This window comes from Chrysemys picta, chromosome 8 (genome assembly GCF_011386835.1).
Source record: "Chrysemys picta bellii isolate R12L10 chromosome 8, ASM1138683v2, whole genome shotgun sequence".
NCBI classification, from domain to species: domain Eukaryota; kingdom Metazoa; phylum Chordata; order Testudines; family Emydidae; genus Chrysemys; species Chrysemys picta.
In genome coordinates this window covers 52272743-52290285 of record NC_088798.1, presented here as the reverse complement: position 1 = coordinate 52290285, position 17543 = coordinate 52272743, and positions in this window count along the sequence as shown.

Here is a 17543-nt window from a genome sequence, read left to right as displayed (position 1 = left end):
TTGATGGATCTATTCTCCATGAACTTATCTAATTCCCTTTTGAATCCAGTTATACTCTTGGCCTTCATAACATCCCCTGGCAATGAGTTCCACAGGTAGACTGTGCATTGCATGAAGAAGTACTTCCTTACATTAGTTTTGAACCTGCTGTGTATTAATTTCATTGGGTAACCTCTGGTTCTTGTGTTATGTGAAGGGGCAAATAATACTCTTATTCACTTTCTCCACACCATTTATGATTCTATATGTCACACTGCCAGGAGTCTGACCATGAAGTCACAGACAGTCCCCTTAGACTCTCCAGTCTATCTTGCCACCCATACAAACTGGATTTAGTGATACAAGATCACTTACACTAAAAATAACACCACATTCAGGTTTGTTTCAGTACCAAGAGACCAGTCACTTACCCAGATCAATTGGGGACCCTAGATTTTAACACCAAAGACAATGCTTGTAGCCAATCCTGTAATGAACTATCTAAAGGTTTATAAACTAGGAAAAAGAAATGAAAGTTATTTGCAGGTTAAAGCAAGCAAACACGCACACAAATGAGTTATCATCTAAATCCGATGAGTGGCATATGATTGAGGTAGTCTGTCACCTTATAGACCTGTCACTTGCCAGTGTCACTTTAAGACCTCCATCATATGCCACCTAAGTTGTCTCTTTTTCTAAGCTCAACAGTCCCAGTCTTTTAATCTCTCCTCATAAGTTGGTTGCCCTTCTCTGTATCTTTTTTTGATGTAACTTAATATATCTTTTTTTTGAGATGGAGTGACTAGAACTGCATGCAGTATTGAAGGTGTGGGCATACAATGGATTTATATAGTGGCATTATGATATATTCTGTGTTATCTCTCCCTTTCCTAATGATTCCCAACAGTCTGTTAGCTTTTATTGACTGCTGCTGTACATTGAGAACTATCCGCAATGACTCCAAGATCTCTCTTGAGTGGTAACAGCTAATTTAGACCTCATCCTTTTGTATATGTAGTTAGGATTATGTTTTCCAATGTTCACTACTTTTAATTTATCAGCACTGAATTTCATCTGCCATTTTGTTGCTGAGTCACCTAGTTTTAGGAGATGCATTTGTAACTCTTTGCAGTCAGCTTTCGTTGTAACTTTCCTGAGTAATTTTGTATCCTCTGCAAATTTTATCACCTCACTGTTTTATCTGTTTTTCCAGATCATTTATGAATATGATTTGAATCTCTTACCTCAGTTATTGTGGGTTCACTCAACCCTATTTAAAACACAAATTCCATATGAATGACAACAAATGAAGAGTTGTGAGCACTGAAGTGTGTTTTTTTTGTGTGTGTGCCGGTCTGGTGTCAGAGCAGCAGTACAGTTCACTGCCTTTAGAAAGAACCTGAGTTCAAGGATGGACTAGAGACCTAAGACCAAAACTCTGAAGGGTGAGGTATTAACTCAAATTTGTCAAAACCAGAAATGTCTGTTACCCTTTGCAACACTGCTAACAAGTGGTGTTATCAGATGTGATAATATTCCAGATAGACTCATTGAAGTGTAAGGTGATGAGTAGCTAATGGACCATGAGAAGGAAAATCCAAGATTGGAAAGGTGTATTATGTATGGAAAAAGATCAAGCAGTAAAGCTTACTGTAGACTTCTTGGCTTCACAAACTTTTACTTGCTGGTGATATAATAAATTCTGAGGAAATACAGTTAGGAAATTGATTGTCTGAAATAATTAATGGTCTGAGTGAACAGTTTGCAGCCTGAGGCAAAGCTTAGGACCAAAAGACGTACAAAACTAATCATTAACTGGTTTTCAGAAGCCTATTATAAGAATATGAATGTTTTAATAGCATATCTGCAACCTAGTGCACAAACGTCAGAAAAGTCCTTCCATCTTCTTAAGATGACTTCTACAGACAGAGTGGAAAAACTAACTATTTTAAAATCACAATAGTGAGTATTAACTCCATCAGTTTGCCTACAATCAATTCAGAGGTAAGACCCAAAATGACTTCTAAATAATAAAGAAAGAGCTCACCTGGGTCCCAATTAGAACAATACTTGAGCATGTGCTTGACTTCAGTGATATTTAAGCTTAAAGTTACATATGTGTGTAAGTGCCATCCTGAGTAGGGATGCTTTCCTAATCGTGATCTTAATACTCCTGCTGAATTTGTTAGCTAAAGTGCATGCTCCTAAAGTATGTGTTTTTACATGATATAAGAGGCTGCCTTGGAAAACAGTTGTCAGCTTTCATACTATTTCACACCATAGGCCAAGTTCTATTCAGAGCCAGGGATGGTCAGATTGGTTGCAAATACACTATTTTGTGTTAGTTCACAAAAAACTTGGTTCTGGGGCACATACTAGAGTGATTTCTTTTGTGGGAAACACATTTTTTTTCCTCAAGCCACTCAAATACCTTTTCTCCTGCCATATAGTGAGGGAGAGAAGAGGCAGCCAACACGGAAACAGAGTTGCTTTTTGATAAGCACAGCTCTGGAGTAGGCTGTGTTCTTGGCATCAAATAAGAGGATACTGATTTTTAAAAACTTGCTGATGATGCTGTTGAGCTCAAATTGTTATCTAGCATGAAGGGTTCTGCTTGTTAATGTTTACATATTGGCTAAGCTTGCAGATGATTTATAAGATGTTTGTAGTTTTAAAAACATTTGATATGGGGTTGTGGTGATGCAGAGGTGAGTTGTCTTCACTAGCATTCTTTTCTGGTGGTCAAAATCAACCATTTGCTACTGTTTTTTGCCTCTTAACTGGTTTTTAATATGTCAAACTTCATCTCTCATCCCATGGCGTCTTTGTTTCTGTAATAGCCTCCAACTTGGGCCTTGTATGAAAGTTTAAATTAATCTACCAGTTCACTCTTATACACTGTTCTGTTGAATTCTGTCTCTCTTTAACCTATTAGAATGGTTAATGTTCCTCTACAGATGTGGTGATAGTTTGTCCTTAGCATGGTTTGTCCCATGCTCAACTGGGGGTTTTTGCTCTCTGTAAATGTGGGGTTAGCATCTCTTAAGGGGGTGAGACAAAATAGTCTGCTTTGGAGGAAAATATCGACTAGTGGTCCACCCTGGCATGGCCCTTTAGGAGTTCAGAGGGGAGAGAAAAGGATGGGGGGGGGGGAGAGAGAGCACGAGCGCTAAGAGTTGTGAAAATGAATGGTGCTTCTAATACATTTTAAGGACCCAAAAATTTACAGAGAGGGCAAGACTTCCTCTCACTCCTTCAACTGGGAAGGAGTTGGGGGCCTAGCCAAAAGGCTGCCTCCTCCTCCCTCAGAGCAGGCAGACTTGCCAGGAGATCACTGACCTGCTGAACCCTCCAGAATGGAAGGCTAATTGGAGAGCGGGTTTAGCTGAAGGAATCTGGCAAAAGTCTTGCAGCTGACTATTCCAAGGCAAGAGGCCTTATACACAAACCCCAGCTCCAGAGAGAGGCCTGAGGGGAAATGTCTGTCAGGAGGAGGGAGATATTGACTGCTCAAAAGGTGAGACAGTAAGGGACTCTGCAGCAGCTGGGCTGTATTGCAAGGGAAAGGCTGAGAGCAGTCATTGAGAAAGTACCTTCATAGCTAGCTAAGGAGAAGCTGTGAGGAACCATAGATTCAGCTGGGGACTGCAGAGTCTGGGGACTTGGTGAAGATGTTGACAAGCAGGGAAATGGCAGAGGGATTTAAAAAAAAACAGTCCTTATCCACCTAAAACAGGGTCCCAGGGTGGTAATTCAGAGGAGAAAGCTGGCTTGGGTTCCCCTACCCTTCCCCAGATTAAGAGGGAAGGTACAGGCATCAGGGGGAGAAAAGGACAAATATTGCGGGCCTCAGACAAAGGGTGAGAACTAGTCTCAAAAGCCATTAGACTTTAGGGTTTCCTATCTGAGACTTTTCTGCTAAACCAGGAAGGGGGACTGGACTGAGCATTGACCAGGTCAGAGGGCTATGTCATGTACAACAATAGACTGTTGTGGCATCAGAATAACGAAAGGGGCAGCTGAACTGAAAGAGCCCCTGCAATGCTGTTGCTGGACATGGGGAGGCATTTTGGAGGTGAGAGGTGTGATTAGAGGGGACTAACACAGGAAAATGCAGAGCTGTAAAGAAGGCTCAGAAGCGTTGCTGTTTCAAGACTTAGCAAGCTGCTTAACTACTGGCTGTACTCATTAATCACTTTTAATAATCATTTTTTGGTTTCGTACCCATCCAGTAGTAAATATCGTCCTCTGGGTATATTGGCTCAAGAAAGTCTCACTTTATTGGGAAAGCTTATTGTCCAGTCTCTTCTCAGTGGATGGTGAACTATAACTGGTCCACTAGGGACAGCTGTGAGGCTGAAGAGTGTTTCCAAAGTACCCTCATGTGGGAAGTGATTATCAGATTTGGGATGTATTTACAGGAATGTAAGCTTGCAACATTTGTCTTCCTGTCTTCCAGACAGGAAACTTCTGCTTTTATTTCATAAGAATTGATAAACTGTTCCCTGAAAGTCTTATCACTAGCTGGCCCACCCATGAGAATAAGTACCACTTGTGGGGAGGGAGAAGAACTCAAGGGGAAAAATCAGCAAGTCAAACTAACATCAGCTGAATGCAAGAACAAACAAGTAACATCAATAAGATTAGGGATACAGCTTGTAGATTCATTATTACAATGCCCAGCACTGGAACTTACTCAATTATAAGGCATGTGTGTGTATGTGTATGTGTATATATATCCTATGCCAAATAAATAAAAATGATATTTATTAACATAGTTCTAGGGCTAAATTGTGCCTTCACTTACTCCTGTGTTATCTAGCACTTACTGGAGAAGATGGTGTGTATATTAAACTTTATTTAAAATAAATCCAGTAAGAACAGAGGTGAACACAAACCAGAAATTCAGATATGGATCTCAAACCCTCCCAAACACTGGAGGGTTCTCAATCCAGATATAATTTTGTGACCTAAGACCATCTGCATATAAAACAGTACAATAGTACAAAAGATGAGGAGTGACAAACAAAGGGTTTTTATAATCTTGTTCCAGACCTTATCCACAACAGCAATGGCTCTCGTTCTTGTTTTGGTCTGTGATCCGCTAAATGGCTGAAAATCATCTTGTGACCCACCACATTCCATACTCCTTTGGAATTGTAGGGTTGGGACATTGGGGCAAACATAATTTTCTTGCCTATTGTAGTCTTTACCCCTATTGGTTAGGGTGCCAGTCTGGAAGTTGGACCTGGGTTCTGTTCCAAGCTTTGCCATTAAGCTACTATGTGACTTTAGGTGAATCACTTTTGCCAGTCTGTGCCTCTGTTTCTCCTCCCATCTTTTGCTTGCCATGTCTACTTGGATTGTAGTTATTTGGGGCAGGGGAGATTTCTCTTACTGCGTGTTTTGTATGGTGCTGGTCACAATGGGGCTTCTAGCTGCTATTTTAATTCAAATAATAACTGAAGACACTAGCCATTAATCAAACCAATAGCAAAATGGCAACACGAAGGGAAACATGTTTATTTCCATGGAATATTAGAAAAATTCCATCACCACAGAATCAGCCTTCATTAAATGAAAGGAGTAAAGTCATTGTGACAGACTGCTTGAAGATTTTGACAGACATTACTCTATCGACTCATGGGTTTGAGGTTATTCCTGCAAGTATACAGCTTAGAAATTTTTTAAAACAAATGTGTAAGAGAGTGAGGGAGAGTGGCTGCAACCCACCTAAAACTTGTTTGTGATTCCAGGTTGTCCACCCAGGAAAATCACACACTACACTGTTGTATACCTAGCTGAATCCTTTGGTGGTCTTGAACCTCAGTTTCTGAATCTGTAAACTGGGGATAATACTTACTTTTCCTATGTTACCTACATGTGTTTCCAGAATCTTAAAATCTGTAGATTTCTGTGTTAATCATTTACCCTAGATGTTTCTCTACTTCTGCTTGCAAAATGACTGTCTATCAGCTCATTTGAGTGGCAAATTGTCAGTGGGAGTGTTAATATAATGTCAGTAAGGTTCTTGTAGGTCTTTATCTTTGTTTTCTTAAGATTGCTGTGATACCAAGATTCACGAAAGGACTTAGGTGCCCAACTGCCACTTTGGATGCCTAAATCCCAGAATCAGGCCCAGTGGGATTCACAAAACATGTGCTCAGCGGCTGCTGAACCCTGTAGGTGTCTAAACTCTCTTGATGCCTACATTTTTGCAATAGAAGTTCCTAGATGACGGTGTCTGTTTCTGCTTCTGAGCATACATAGTGCAGCCCAGTGTCTGGATGTCAGAGCCCAGAGATTAGAGCTTGCCTAGGGGATAGGGTGACCAGATGTCCCGATTTTATAGGGACAGTCCCGATTTTTGGGTCTTTTTCTTATATAGCCTCCTATTACCCCCCACTCCCTGTCCCGATTTTTTACACTTGCTGTCTGGTCACCCTACTAGGGGATCAGGTTCCAAAAGGCATGCTTACACCAAATGGTGGTGGTGGTGGTGGGGGGGAACACAAAGACCTCCCTTGTAACTTTTAGCTCAGTGGTTAGGGTACATATATGGGATGTGGGAGACCCCCCTGGTTCAAGTCCCTCTATCTGAGGAGGGAAAGAGATTTGAACTGAGGATCTGCCACCTCTCAGAGTGTTCTAGCCCCTAGGCTATGGGATATTCTGATGTGGGCTACCTCAGACTCTCCTTTTGAAGTGACTACAAATAATATTTTAAAAAGTCATTGGAACAGGGTATCCCTGGAGGTGGGAGACCATGGATCTTGGGGTATCCCACTTACTAGGTGAGTGCTCTAATCCACAGGTTACAGAGTCATTATCAGGTGTGCGTGTGCACGCACACACACACACACACACACAAACAAAAAAGAATGGTCATAGTGGGTCAGACCAATTATCCATCTAGTTCAGTATTCTGTCTTCCGACAGATGCTTCAGAGGGAGTGAACAGAAACAGGGCAATTTGAGTGATCAATGCTCTGTCATCCAGTCCCAGCTTCTGGCAATCAGAAGTTTATCATCAACTTCAGCATGGGGTTACATCCTAGGTGAATACCCTAACTATTTGGCTAAAATTTGAGGGTGCTGCTATTGCTGTGGTGCTTCCTCAGATAGTGGGAAATCTATCAGGGATTGTATAATAGAATGATTCCTTTTCAGAATGCCCAGTAGAGTAGTACAGCAGGCCTCATTTCAAAGGATACTGTCAGCTGTAATAGGCAGCCTGGAATAGTGAAAAACACAGATTTTTGGTACTTCCAGACTTCTAATATTGTTTCTGATATATGTCCCAAACCTACTGCCATTGAAGTGAATGGCAAAACTCCCATGGACTTCAGTGGGAGTAGAAGCAGAAAGAGAAACAAGAATCCAGATTCTCAGAAATCTGGGTTAAAATAACATAGGAAGCCAAAGTACTCACCAAAGAGATTACAGCTGAAAAGTGGTATGCATTTTCATTTCTTCTTTGAACAAATCATGCTGATATAGACAGATGTAACAATTGAATTTCTTTTAAAACATTGAGTATTCTAAATGCTTCAGTGAAACATACTTTTAAATATTTTTTTTCTTAAAGTGGAGATGCTTAAAAACAGACTTAAAAATAAAATTGAGCCAAAATGAGACTTTGCATGTCTGTACATAGTATACTTTGTACTAGTGAAAAGAGTTAAATTCTGAGTTAAACGATATTGTGAAAATGCTTTCCGTCCATTAAAAAGACATGGTAATTGAAATGCACCCCTTCCGGGGAGAAGGTGAGGGAATATGCACTTTGTTACTCTTTAACTGTGACACAAGCTTTGAAAGAGCTGAATGGAGTATTCAGAAAACTAATGATCTGTGATGCAAATAATAAGGTGTCAAGAGAAGGTTTATTATGCAATAATTTTCCAAAGGGCAAACAAGGTTGTCCACACAATACAATCATTTTTTGACACTTTTAATCTCCCAAATGTAATGCCTGCCTGCCCCCCAAAATACCACACTCACTTTAGTTCACAAACTATTATTGTGAGTTCAGTGCAGACAGCTACTGTAATCCTGCACAGATCATTTCTATTGAGTTGAACTGTAAAAAATCTTCAGGAATGTAGAGTCACACACTGATGGTGTTAGAGCAACTCCATGTCCTTTAATATGAAGGGCTCACTTCTACAAAATGGATCCAACTGTGGTTTTCTGGGACCATGCAAAGTTTTTCCACAGATCTTTCAGGATATAAGATTCTCAAATATGGAGTCAGTCTTTCAAACACTTGCATGAGTAGTTCCATTGACCGGGAATAAGGATTTGTCAGATCAGACCCTCCAGTATCTGTTAGTACTAGAGGATGGGAGATGGGGAAAGAAGTCTTCCTATTCCCTACATTCAGACAATTGCTATTGCTATTATAACAAATTACAGTCCCTACTCCTCTTGTACTTGCAGGTGCCTTGTCCTCTTAAGATATGAGGGGTGTCTTGCCTGGAGTTTCAAGGGTTTGGATTTTCAGTTGTTTAGCAGGTGGGCTATGCAATTCCACACAGCCCCCATTACAGGGCAGTGCTTAGAAGGCAAAAACATGCCCTCAATATTATGATTTTCATTTAAATATCAAATATATATGATTTGATTTTAGTTTTGCTGGTTAGTTTCCCTTTCTTTTACTTAACAAAGAGTGTGGTGTTGTATGAAATGCATCATGTTTAAAATTTGCATACAATATGCACAAAAATAGGGAGGATTGCATATTAACATTAGGAAGAATAAAGTCCAGGATACCTTTAAAACTAGCATTCAAATATTGACCAAAGATGCACAGTATTTGTTCTATCTATAACTGTTCTTTGTGGGACACTTTTGCACCATTCTAGCAGTGTAAAAGGGCTTGAATGTGGGTGTAGATATAATTTACTCGCACATTAAGGCCCCTTTACACTGACTGAGTTGTGTAAAGTGGCCTTAGTGTAAAATGAGATTCGGGTTTATTGTATTTAATATTCTCATTATAAAATCACTGAATTTTCCTCAATCCTAATGAACCATCAAGTAATGAACAGAAATGCAAGTCTGTACTGGAACAGCAGTGGAATGGAAATTCTTGGAGTGAAATTAGCTTAATTCTACAAAAACTGACCATTAGGGGAGATAATCCAGCTCAGCAACCTTCCCCCTCGTCTGCTAACCAAAGCATTATATTTAACTTTATTTTCATGGTGTGACTAATTTGGTAAATTGGTACGTGGCCAACAAAACAAAGACTTAAATACAATATACTGGTAACATATACAAGGGTTTTTGCACAGGAAAGTATTTTGTTTTGGTCGTTTTAAACCTAGGTTAAGATTATAGAAAAATCCTCAGATTTTAGTCACACTGTGGCCCCAGTCCTTTAAACGGACTGTACCTTCTTGCTCAAGTGATCCATGGGGCTGCCATGGGCTAGTTTAGCTACAGTTGTAAGTTGAGGCTGCTCTAATGTTGGGCCGCTTGCAACAGTCCCCTGTCCCTGGAGTGATGTAGAACCAGCTACCCTGACTTTCCACAATAGGAAAATCCCCAGCTGGCCACTTGGGCCATCTTTAAGGTTGGTTTCTACTGCTAGAGTAGAGCAAAAAAGAAATATGGGGGTTAACTTATGTTCCTTTCAAGATATGACAGGTCATACTGGGTCTGGGATGTTAGCCAGAAATGAGTTTAGTCACCCAGTGTAGTGAAAGTGCTAGCATCTTTTTTGCATGAGACTGCTTTTTTACATTATTTTGAAATCACAAGACGTTTGAGGGAGTATAGTAATGAACTACTTGTAAAGGTGTGGAGGGTCAGCTCATTTCATAGTCTGAGGAGAAAGGAAGGCTTGCAAAAGCACTTCTAGGTGAGAGACTGAGGGCCTGATTTTCCAAGCACATACATAAGTCAGGGCCATCCAGAGGGAGCGGGGCAAGTGGGGCAATTTGCCCCAGGTCCCGCAGGGGCCCCCACGAGAATATAGTATTCTATAGTATTGCAACTTTTTTTTATGGATGGCCCCCCCAAAATTGCTTTGCCCCAGGCCCCTGAATCCTCTGGGTGGCCCTGACAAAAGTGAGTAACTTCCCCTATTCAAATCTCTCATGTGCCAGTTGTATTTTCACTATATCTTTGGCTTTTTAGGCTAGGTCCACACTACCTGCCTGATTCGGCGGGTAGAGATCGATCTTCTGGGATCGATTTATCGCGTCTCATCTGGACGCGATAAATCGATCCCAGAAGTGCTCCCCCGTCGACTGCAGAACTCCTGCTCGCCGAGAGGAGGAAGCGCCGTCGACGGGGGAGCTTGCCTGCACCGCGTGGACCTGCAGTAAGTAAACTTAGTTCGATCTAGGATACGTCGACTTCAGCTACACTATTCTCGTAGCTGTTGCATTTCCTAGATCGATCCCCCGCCCCAGTGTGGACCAAGCCTTACACACTCCAGGCCCAATCCACGCAAAGTACTAAAGAAACTGTCAGGACTGTCTTGTATCATGGAGGCACTTAAAAGTACATCAGTTAATAGTGGCTACAAATCTTGTAAATAAACATAAGAAGCTATGCTGAGGGAGGTTTATGTCCTTTCTAGATCTATAGCATCTTTCATTCAAATATAGGGCTCTCAGAATGTGCCAGCATAAATGCACAGATGGAAGCCAGGGAGTGGCTATTGGAAATATGGGTCCATAGTCTATCCATCTGCCTATTATCATAGTGCTTTATGTCCACAGAGGACAGACAGTATCTAGCATCAAAACCATGAAATACCAGGCTGACCACATATTGCAGCCATTGAATTTCAATTCCAAGAGCATCAACGTTTCTTAACTGCTTGCTTGGATCTTCTAACTCCGTGCCTGGTCTGAATTATATGAGTTATACATAACTATAACAGTTAGAGCCAGGAACATATTAGCTGTACTAAATTTAGCTGTTGCAGACAATGGGCACCGCTGGCAGTTTGTTTATGGGTCACTGAATCATTTCTCACTTTAAGTAAATAGAAAGAGACTAAAGAGGATGGTATTGTTTGTTGGGAATTCCAAAGCAGGCAAGCTGGCAACTGAGAATCTCAGCAGCTAAACTGCCCTTTCAGTAATCCAGTGTTTTTCTTAGATTTTGATTTATATCTACAAAGTGGTAGGTTGGAGTGGCCCAATGCTTCTATTCTTGTTCTGTTTCTAGCTACATTGCAAATATGGCACTAGGGATAAGGGAGGAAGACAATGGAGTAGGGATATCTCATGAAATTACTATTGTTCAGGAGTTTCCTTTGATTTTAGTAGCTGCAGCAGTATTGGTGTTTGCTGCCAAGTGTATAAACTAGGGGCAAATTATGTATTTTTACCTATGGTTGGAAATCATAGTGAGAGTATCTGAGGTGGAAAGAGGTAGGAATCCAGGCCCATTGCTGCAGAGAGAGGACATATCACATCCCTGCCTACCATGACCGCCTCCTCATTGCTTGGACAGATGGTTGCTGCTTGTCAGAGTCCATGGTGCTCAAAGGAAGCAGTGCACAGAGAAGTGCTGTGATAGTACCCACATGTGGTCATGTTCCTGGCCTATGGCCTTGATCTTGTTGTTTTGTAGTACACTAGTAATCTGAGGCACCACTCAAGATCAGGGCCCTATTGTGTGAAGTAAGACAGTCTATTCCCAAAAGCTCTTACAATCTAGCTAAAGACAACACCAAATGTGGGTGTAGCACACAACAGAAGAGATTGAAGGAGGGAGTCAAGCGTAACCACAATAGGAATATGTGGTTGTGTAAGACTAGCTCCATTCTTCATTTGAAGGTTTCACCAGACCTGCTGCACCTCAGGCTCTTCTGTTTGTGATTCTTCTGGCTCTCAGGGCTGCATCTATAATCTCATGCCATTCGGTGGGTCTATATCTGTCAGTTCATCAAGTGCCGTGGCTGAGATGGCCACAATCATGAAAAAGCCATCAAACAGATGGGAGGAAGAATAGAAAAAGAAGGGTCTTTCCAAGACAGACTGCTAGGAAAAGGGCAGTTTTTGAATACTGGAGTCCCACTGCTCCCAGAATTCACTAGATCAGGGATCAGCAACCTTTGCCACACAGCCTGTCAAGGAAATCCCAATGGGGGCTGCAGGAAGCAGTGGCCAGCACATCCCTCGGCTCACACTGCTTCCTGCAGCCCCCATTGGCCTGGAACGGTGAACCGCGGCCAGTGGGAGCTGCGATCAGCTGAACCTGCGGATGCTGCAGGTAAACAAACCATCCCGACCCGACTGCACTAGATCATGTCCCTCATTCAAAACAAAAACCCTAAATGATAGATGTCTATTTTTTGAATGGTGAGAAAAGCCATATGTATGCAAGAGAGAGATTGGGAAAGGGGGAAGTAGCCAACAGGAAATGTCAGGCTTTTCAATTTTCCTTTGTTGGAGGAGGTGCCTGACACACTGGCTGAGAGGAACAAGCTGGAAACTAGAACTCTGAGGCACAAACAAGAAGCAAAATTTAGGCCAAGAAGTAATACTGTAAATTAAGCACATATGTAACTTTGAGCATGTGAGTCAATTCCATATATACTTGCTAAGGCTGTTCTGGGCCTCTCTTGGTACAGCCTCCTTCAGGGATGATACCCCTCCTTCAGGGCCCCTGGTATAAGGGATGTTGCCAGGGAGCAAGGGGTCTCTTGGTTTGGCAACACATGCAACTTGGTCAAACCAGAGAATCTGAGCCACATTAAAAAACAAACAAAAAACACCCCCAAAACAAACACAAAATCCAGGGCTCCTAAGGAAGAAGGCAATGCCTATAGATGGTAAAGAATCTTCTGAGACCTCTGCACACCCCCAAACTTTTTATCCCATTCCAGCCTCCCATCTCCCACTTTCATCTTCCCATCAAACCCAGCAATCCACCCCACCCTTGGAAAACCGAGGAATAGAGGAAAAAACATTTCATGAAATTGAGTTCTGGGCTGGCACACTCAGTAGGAAAAAAAGTTCCAAACCAAAGTGGGGCTGGAAGCTGGTGCTCCTCAGATGACCACCAATGAGTTGGTAATACACAAAGAGACCCAATCTTTCACATAACCAGCATCCAAATCATTTAGGGCTTTGCAGGTCAAAACAAAACACCCAGAAATCAACCTGTAGTCAGCATCCCCCTTTCTGTAAGAAATGCTACTTAACAAACAGTCTGACTCATTATGAATCCGCTGCATGATCTGAAGGTTTGATACCAAGAAGAGTAATTGCAGGTGATTAAGATAGGGATAACCCTGGTGATGTCTGCATCCCAAAGTAAGAAATGCAATGTGTTCTGCCAAGTGCAGATGATAAGAGGTGCTTTTGACAACTGCTGCTACTTGGGAATGCGGCTGGAGGTGGGGATTTAACTGGATCTCTGCAGGCTATGCAATTGATATCCAAATAGTGTGTGGGCCTCAGTAGAGGTGATTCTAAAGATGTGCAGTGTCGGGTTTGTGTCTGTTTTTTTATTCTTTATGATCTATAAAAAGGACTGAAAGGGTTTGGATTTTTTTTTGTTCTGATGCTTTTCTCCTGGAAAAAGTTGTATTTTTACCTTGGGAATATCAGGTCTGTCAAGTCTTGTTTCCTCATGGAGACCAAGAGATTTAGATTAGGAGCTCACTCAACCCTTAACTGAGTGTGTGTGTGTGTGTGTATTTCAATCTTTAACAAAGAGTGCTCTTTTCTTCCATCTCTTTGTTAGGCATTTGTGTTAAAGAAGAGAAATCAAACCCAAAGGCCTCTAAACAATCTGAAATATATCCCTTCCTCACACAATCAGGTTCCTTTCCTTGGATAAGCGGTTAGATGTCCTGACTCTTCCAGTGGTCCATTCCGGATATTTGGAGCCTTATGGGACATTTACGTGATCTGTGTTATGTTTAGCAGCTCCCCATAGTCCTCCCCACCAGCAGGACTGCTGCTGCAGGCTCTGGGAGGCCATTCTTCTCAGCTCTCAGAGAGAGCAACTACAATAGTACAGCCAGTATCACCACCAAAGTTTGTGCCTGCTGGGACAATCTCCATCTTTGTCAATACTGTCACCTCACCTCTGTGGTTAAAAGCATGAGTCTCTATGGCTTGAACTAAAAGAGCCAAAATCCCAAACTGGGAGCTGTAACAGCCCCATATCCTCTATATGGATTGGGCACAAAACAGGACACAGAGCATATACTATCCATTGGGTTATACTGGCACCACCAGTTAACCTATAGGAAGTAGCACTCAGCCATCATTTGGCATCACTAGATGGCAGTAGTGGGGATCAGCTGGTGGCAGCCTGAGCTTAGGAGGCAAGGAGTATGGGGAATGAGCTCTGTACTGGGGCATGGGGATATAATGGGTGTCCTTTGTTATTTTGATAGTCTGGTCACTTTAGCTTGCTGTTTATCCTGACCTAAATCTATTGGCTCTTCAGTCTTGTAGGAGAAGTAAGGCAGAAAAGACCTGACATTTCTAATACATTAAAAAGAAAAACTTTCATAACAGAAATAAAACTCTCTCAGACTTTCTTTGTGCATCACAAAGCAGCAAAGACAGGTGACAACTGATATTTCCCCCCCTACTTAGGGTACATCTACACTACAGGGGGGAGTCGATTTAAGATACGCAAATTCAGCTACGCGAATAGCGTAGCTGAATTCGACGTATCGCAGCCGACTTACCCCGCTGTGAGGACGGCGGCAAAATCAACTTCTGCGGCTTCCTGTCGACGGCGCTTACTCCCACCTCCGCTGGTGGAGTAAGAGCGTCGATTCGGGGATCGATTGTCGCGTCCCGATGGGACGCGATAAATCGATCCCCGAGAGGTCGATTTCTACCCGCCGATTCAGGCGGGTAGTGTAGACCTAGCCTTAGATGCAGCGCTTTAGAGAAGGGCTGGGTTATTCCTGTGGGGACCAAGATCCGGATGTTGTGGCTGAAAACCAGGATAGGCAGCATTGGTGAATCCTAAGAACTACCTTGTTTATTGATTTGCAACTTTGTTTTGGGGTTTACTGACTGTAAAGCTGCATAGAAGAAATATAGCCAGAAATGGTACTAACTTTGTGTTCTGAGTAAATCTGAATACCCAGACAGGATGTTGTGATTAAGCCTGAAACTGCTGAGTTCTCTGTTTCTATCTCTGCCTGGCTCTTAGCTCTGCCATATCAATCTTAGGCCAGGTCTACATTACAGGCCTATATCAGTATAATAACATCACCCAGAGGTATGAAAAATCCATAGTGACGTATTTATACTGACCTAACCCCTTGTGTAGACAGTGCTATGCTGACGGGATAGCAACTGCCTCTCGGGAGATGGATAACTACATTGATGGGAGAAGCTCTCCTGTCGGCATAGCAGCGTCTTCATTAAAGTGCTGAAGCAGCTGTAGCACTGTCCACGAAGACAAGCTTTTAGGCACAGATCAGGGGGAAAAAAGTAGAGCCACTCAAGAGCAACACCATCTGAGGTCTATGGATATGCCCCAAACACCTTCTCCTCTGTGTTATTGAAGGAGCTCACCAGCCAAAACCACCATCTGCAGCCGAAAATCACACAGAAGGAGGCAAAGGGACCCAAACCATACCTAGTGCTGGAGCTGTCCTGCTGCAATTTTCTTCATAATATTCCTCAAAAATGGGAAGATAGGACATGGGGCAATGAATAGAGAGGCCATCCATGTCAAGTGACTGTTTTTTGAGTGAAGGCCGAAGATGTGTTCTTTAAAGAGAAGCTATTATACCTTTCCCTTCTTCAAGGAGCACTGACAATCGTTTATTCCTACAGGCTTTCACCTTCCAGGTGGGACATAAAGCTAATTCAAAGGTAGCTGCTTGAGTTCCCTTGCACCTCTATCATATTACAGACATCTGGGGATATGCGAGACTGGGGAAACTTGGTTATGACAGGGAGGTGGTGGCTAATTTGCTGCACGTTGTTTAATAATATTGTTAATTTCGTTCGTTTTTGTGCACCTCAGATGGAGAATGTGGGTGCATAATTTTTTAAAAAATTTTTGGCTTAAGAAAACATACCCTTCAGTTTGCTGTGCTCAGTGGGGTCATATTTTTTATTCCCCAATACTAAGACCCTCTTTTTGTTATCCTCACCCCTTTGGGACCAGATTTTCAAAGGAGTTCAGTTAGGCATCTAAATAAGGGCCAGACTTTAAAAAAATACTCTGCATCCAGCAGCTCCCATTATCAAACTCTTGGCTAGATTTTTTGAAAAAGCTCAATGTCCAACAGCACTCTTGAAAGTCTGGCTCTTTGTTTTGGTGCCTAAATAGGAGCTGAGCTCTTGAGAATCTGGCCCCAATTGTGGGTGTTTAGCCCATCTGAAAACTCAGAGGACTAGAAATGATGCACTCAGGTTTCAGCCTGTAGAGGCACTACTATACCACCTGGGAGTGCTCCAGACAATAAGAGGTTTTGATGGTCATGATACTGCAAAAATAAAAATATTTTTAACACCTCTTTAAAGATATAACTATAACCTGAATTATAAACCAAGTAGGGAGCCAGTGGAGTTATAGGAGATTGGATGATGGGTGCTGTGGTTTACTTAGTAAGACCCAATTGTAATGCATACATGCCAGGGGACAGCTGACAATGGGAAACTGACTGAGTAAAACAGCAATAATTTTCATATGTAAATAGGCATATGAGCTTTGTGTTTGCTTTGAAACTCGATCTTTAAGCAAATACTACTTTTTGAAAGTAATAAATGCTCTAGTGTAGTATCTCAAAAAAACCCAGAGATTTTCCTGTTATCTGATTAAATCTCCTACACACCATTTCTATTTGTCTCTCTCTAATTTGGCCACATGGATAAAGACATCACATAAATGTCACTTCATTTAATGTGACAGGTTTCAAGAGCTGTCTTTTCCAATTGTGTTGCCGGTAGCCATGAGAGTCTGGAGGCAGTCCTCAAAGTCTGAGAAATCTCCTGAGTGCTTGATCCAAGGCCAAAGCCTGTGGCTAGGCTGTGGGTCAGAAAACTCAGGTCCCTGCGTGAACACTGGCAAACGGTGAAACACTCAAGGTTGCTGTGTAAATTTGGAGAAACTTACACTGAAAGTTGAAGGGACATTGCCCATAGCTGCTTATGTTGCTTACCTGTTCTTGAAAATTATACTATAAATTACTAAAAATGTCACTCTTTGGGGGCAAAGGCCATTTTTGTTTTGTTTGTACAGTGCCTAGCACAACAGGGTCCTGGTCCATAACTAGGGCTGATAGGTGCTACGGTAATACAAATATTAATAAAAATGGATACTTATTTTGAAATGTGTCCTCACACAGACTTGTCATAAAGTAACAAAAGGTCTGATTTAAAACAAATTAGTTATTTTAATGCAAGTTTATGTGTAAATAAGCTTCCAGTGCTGTGCAATTGTGGGTGCAGAGTGCAAGAGGGGGCTCAGGGCAGGGGTTGGGGTGCACAGAGGTGCAGGGTGCAGCGGGGAGTTGGGGTGCAGAGTGTATGAGGGGGCTCAGGGCAGGGGGTTGGGGTGCAGGAGGGGTGTGAGGTGCAGGCAGGGGGCTTAGGGCAGGGAGT